At 40.0% G+C, this 5,771-nt stretch overlaps 1 pseudogene; it reads left to right on the forward strand.

Moving 5' to 3' along the window:
• The first annotated feature begins 4,553 nt into the window (after window positions 1-4,553).
• Window positions 4,554-5,446, forward strand: LOC101702125 (anaphase-promoting complex subunit 7 pseudogene; annotated as a pseudogene).
• The last annotated feature ends 325 nt before the right edge of the window (window positions 5,447-5,771 follow it).

Consider the following 5,771-nt stretch of genomic DNA (forward strand, 5'->3'; position numbering starts at 1 on the left):
GGTCAGTGCAAAGGCTTGGGCTTGATCCTCAATACCAAAACATTTTTCCATGTAATCCAGCAGTCCCATTTCTGTGCATAGGGACATCCAAACCTGAAAGCAGCTTGTCAGAGAGACACTGTCATACTCCCTGCGGTACTGTTCACATTAGCCAAGATATGGAATTGGTCCAGGTATCCATCAATAGCTGAGTGGATACAGAAATCTGGTCTATATACACAGTGGAACAGTATTCAGCCTTAAACAGGGAAATCCTGTCCTTTATGACCCTCTGGATGAACCTGGAGGTAATTATGCTAAGTAAAATAAGCCAAACACGGGAGGACAAATACTGCATGATCTCACTTACATGTGGAAGTTTTTAAAAAGTTGCACTGATAAAAGGAGAGAACAGAATGGTAGTCACCAGAGACCAGGGGCAGGAGATCAGGAGACATCAGTCAAAGGACATAAAATTTCAGTTTAGTAAGAGAAAGAAGTTCAAGAAATCCACTGAATAACAAACATGGTGATTATAGTTAATAAAATATATATGTATTATTGGGTATTATGAGAAGAGTAGACTTTAAGCTGTTCATACAACAAAAATGCTATGTGAGGTAGCGAATATGTTGATTACTTGATTTAGCCATTTCATAATGTAGACATATTTCAACACAACATGTTGTACACATACATACACTATATATACACATATACAACTCTGTCAATTTATTTTATTTTATTTTTTTTGGTACTGGGGATCGAACTCAGGACCTTGCACTTGCGAGGCAGGCGGCAGAACCACTGAGCTAAATCCCCAGCCCCTGTCAATTTAAATAAATGATTAAAAATGTTAAAAATTGGATAAAATGCTAAAATGAACATATGTTCTACCCTCTGTCATACCCCAAATGCCTTGAAAGTGACAGAAAAATTTAAATAATAAAATTTATAACAATGTTGGCAAAAAATGAAAAGTGTCATTAGAAATTTTTAAGAATTCCTGGAAGTTAGGGAGGAATCAGAATGTGGTGGAACCACAGCAACAGGATCTGCTATCCAAAACAGAATGACAACATAACCCAAAAAGCAGAAGATATTTTATGGCTGACAAAGGATTATGAACCAAAACATATGAAGAATATTTCAAAATCAATAAAGATTTTTAATGTACCCAGATAAAAACAGACAACAAACACAATAGGCATTTCAAAGAGAAACCACAAATGCCTAATAAACATATTGGAACGCTCAGCCTCAGCAGTAACCAGAAAAGGTAACAACCACAATGCTGGAATGCACACCTACAGTCCCAGCATTTGGGAGGCTGAAGCAGGAGGATCGCCATGAGTTCAAGGCCAGCCTGAACTATGTGGTAAGACCCTGTCTCAAAACACCGCAAAAGGGCCAGGGATTTAGCTCAGTGGTTTCACCATCTGCTGCACAAGCACAAGAACCCGAGTTCGATCCCCGGTACAAAAAAACAAACATGGAAAAAAAATTAGTAAAATCAAAAATGAGCATATCCTGTCACCTACAAGTTCTTCCTCTAGAGAAATTCTTTCACATAGGCACCGGGAGGCATGTATAAGAAGGCTTATCACAAGGCTAGGGATTTAGCTCAGTGGTTCCGCTGCCTGCCTCGAAAGAAGACTTATCACAGCACTGCTCACCGCCAAAAAGAAAAGAAATAAATTAAAATGTTCATCAATCATAAAATGGGCAAATTACAGTGCTCAATAAAAATCATAGAGAACTAAAAATGAAATAATTATAACTACATGCATGATTTTGAATTAGTCACAAATTGCAGCAGAAATAAGCAAATAGAAAAACACTATATATAAGGTATATAAATATATTATAAATAATATAGTGATAATATATAAAAACATATATCTGGGTGAAATAGTACCATGTGGTAAAAGTTTAAATGGAAGCCAAGAAATCATTCACACAAAAAAAATTTTTTTTTTTTTGGTACTGGGGATCAAACTCGGGTCTTTGTGCTTGCGAGGCAGGCAGCGGAACCACTTAGCTAAATCCCTGGCCCCCACAAAAAATTTTTTGAGATAGGGTCTTCCTATGTAGTTCCAGTCAGTCTCGAACTCACTATGTAGCCCAGGCTGGCCTCGAACTCACAGCAATCCTCTGCCTCAGCTTCGCAAGTACTGAGATTACAGGCCTACACCACCACACACAAAATTTTAGATGAAGGCCAAGAAATCATTCACACAAAATTCAGGAAGATATATACAGGTTTCTTCAAAGATAGCAGTAATATCCTAGTTCTTAAACTGGGTAGTGGATGTAGGATGTTAATTTTGCTATTATTATTAAAAACTACAATCAGGGCCGGGATTTAGCTCAGTGGTTCTGGTGCCTGCCTCGCAAGTGCAAGGTTCTGAGTTCCATCCCCGGTACCAAAAATAAAAACTCTACAATCAAACAGTAAATGTACTCTTTTAAATGTATAACATTTCTTTTTTTTAAAAAAAATTCACTATAGAGATAAGAACAGTTTTTTAAATTCCTACAGAAAATCCATAATTTAGCATCAACATATATAAAAAATAGAGAACAGCCTTCTTCCAAATATTAAGATAATAATTAAGGATCTAATTTTGAAAGAGCTGAGCCAGACAGACTCCACTATGCCTTTTTCTTTTTTTAAAACAGTGTCTCACTATGTAATTCAGACTGGTCTTGAACTCACTAGGTAGCCCAAGCTGGCTTTGAATGCGTGGTGATCTTCCTGCCTCAGCCTCCCAAGTGCTAGGATTACAGATGTGTGCTATCACTCCCAGCTGCCACTATGCCTTCTGTGTGTGCATATCTGATGATGGTAGGATCTGCCTCCTTGACAGTGATCCTGAGATTAATCTCTGTAAACCATGAGCAAGAACTAGCAGAGGATGCTCCTAGAGTTCCTGTTGGTGTGGGACCAAGAAGCAGATCAAAGCCATGTGCAACTCCAATGGGGCTGCTGAGATCAGAGAAGCAAAGCACCACACCTGGACATTTCCATCCACAGGAGGACCCCGCTGTGCTGTAGGCTGACCATACAGCCTGTCATATGATGCACTCAGCCACCCTTCCTGTTCCCTCCACTGTAACCACCAGAAATGGGCTTCTATATTGGGCTTCAGAGCTCAATGTTTTAAGTCTAAACTTCCTATAAATATGAATAGATTAACAAGAATCCCAATATATGAGAAAAAAAGAGAAGTCCTAATAAGAAATAGGAGAACTGGGGCCAGGGATTTAGCTCAGTGGTGCCACTGCCTAACTTGCAAGTGCAAGGTCCTGAGTTCGATCCCCAGTACCAAAAAAAAAAAAAAAAAAAGAAACAGGAGAACTAATAACCAAGGAAAACACACTAATAAGTGTAGTTAATACTACATTCAAGAAGATTCAACACAATATTAATCATAAAAAGTTTTTCCAGTATAAAATATGTTACATTTATATTTTTTTTAAATACTAAGTAAGAGAAACATCACATTTTGAATCGGCTACTGAAATAGCAAACTGATTCTCCCAGAACCAATACAAAAGAAAGATTGGCAAAGAAAGATTGAAAGGATTTTGGAATCTTCCCTAAGAATCATCTACCTGCTTTTCATGCCACTGCAGCCTCAGCTACCTGTGGTCTCGCCTGGCAGGAAGGCTTGGCCATGAATGGCTACACTCCAACGTACAGCTTCTCAACAGCTTGTTATGGACCATCTTGGTTACTTTTCTCATTGCTGAGAGAAAACACCCAACACCCAAAGTTAAAAGAGGAAAGGTTTATTTAGCTCACAGTTTGTAAAAGTTTCAATCTATTATCAGATGGCTCCAAGGCAGGGTGACATCAAAGAGGAGAAACAGTTCATGGTGGCCAGAAGGTAGCAAAGCAACAAGGGATGATCACAGCTCTTTCTATCCCTTATATCTTATCCAGGCTACTTAGGGTGGGTAGCACTGACACCCTTAATCCTAGTGCCCGTGATCCTAGCATTGCACCATGTCACACACTCTAGATCCAGCCACCTCTGAAAAGCCCCACCCATGACTCCATGAGGCGACACCTAAACACAACCCATAACATGTACAGTGGTAACAACAACCCGGGGTGTACTCTCTCTGCTTTCTAGTGAAGTTATCTTCCCCATTTCAAAAGTAGCAGCTTTTGGTGTATCATGCAGATACTCTGTTTCACAATAGGGAATCCTGGGGTGCTGTAAGTATACCATGGTTTTACAACAGAAGAAAGCCCTAAGTGAAACTTCAAAAAGTGAGGCCTTCAACCCAAAATCCTGCATCTATTCTACAAAGGCAGTGTCTTCCACCTGAAATTGGAGTAAAATACAAAATGGCTGAAAGTTATATCATGCAAAGACAAGATAAATGTGCCATTTCTATACTTGATGGGATCCCTTCAGCTTCCAAAATAAACACGATGCGGGGAACCCTATCAGAAGCAATATCAGTCACCAGGCTCAGGGAAGCACTGCAGCAGTGCCCACTAGCCCTGGATGCCATTCAAGGTTTCCATCCCTTTCTGTAAAAAGTGCAGAGCGGCATCAATGACAGTGAATGTGATCTGACTGTCCCTTACTCAGGCTGGCTCCCTGTGGGGATCAAAGCCTATGCTTTTGTGCACACTGGTGACAACTCAAGAACAATCGATACTATTTGTTCACTAGGAAAAGGTATGTACTGTGAGATAATGTGGACTTGCTGGGAAGCTTAGAAGCTCTGTACTTCAGAGCTCACGACAATAAAAACTCTATCCTTGAGTTTGAACAGGCATAGCTGTTGGATATGTATCTGATAAAAGTAATAGATATGTATTGCTACCTGCTGGCAGCAGAAGAGCACCTTGAAGAAATGGAGAACCTCAGCTGCTGCCTTTTCAGTATTTTTATCAGCATGCAGAACCCTGATCACCTGGTCTCTGGGTGTCATAGCTTCGGTAGCAAGCACTACTTCTGGGTCCTCTACTCAGGAGCCAAGGCCATTCACCTGAACAGAAATAATGTCCAAGCCTTGCTACTTAAAGGAACAATACTCAAAAATATGTGCAGTGTCCAAGGACCAACAATCCACTTCAGGAGCCCATACCACTTGCAACTTGTCACTTAGATTGTCTGAAGTTCTTATCAAAGGTTACTCAGCCCCTAAGACTGAATGAGAAACAACAGTAATAACTAACAGTGTTACAGAACTCAAGGCACAAATGCACAGGTCCCTACCCTTTAACCACTATTTGTCTAGAAGACCCAGTGACACAGGTGAAAGCCAAAATTCTCTGAAAAACCCCTAATCCAGAGGCCAGATTATATTAAGGCTCTAGTGAAGAAAAAAAAAAAGCAGGACCCCTTAGCAGAGAACAGTAATACAAAGATGGAATTACTTTGCTGAGGAATGCACTGGCTAAACAGTGACTGTCCTGCACTGGGTCCTAGGAGGTTACTGAGCAGCTGTCAGTGAGAAGCACATAGCATTAACGTAAGCACTTGGCCTCCTGTGGGGAGGTAATGAGAGGGTAGAGGAGGCAGTGAATGTGGAACAGGAATCCTGGAAGCACGCACACTTTGTGCCCACAGATGAAAGCACAATAATAATAGTAGCGGTGGAAGAATTATTTGTGAACTCATGGCTTCTAAAACTTTTTCTCAAAGTATATGAACAATGTTAAAGAATGTTTCACACATAATTCACATGACTATAATATGCAGATTCATTTGTACAGATCCTTGTCCACACACATACATATTTTTATAGTGTTATCCCTAAATATG

The sequence above is a fragment of the Heterocephalus glaber genome, unplaced genomic scaffold (genome assembly GCF_053883595.1).
Source record: "Heterocephalus glaber isolate CG9 unplaced genomic scaffold, H.glaber_assembly_v1.0 deba00001472, whole genome shotgun sequence".
Classification (NCBI taxonomy): domain Eukaryota; kingdom Metazoa; phylum Chordata; class Mammalia; order Rodentia; family Bathyergidae; genus Heterocephalus; species Heterocephalus glaber.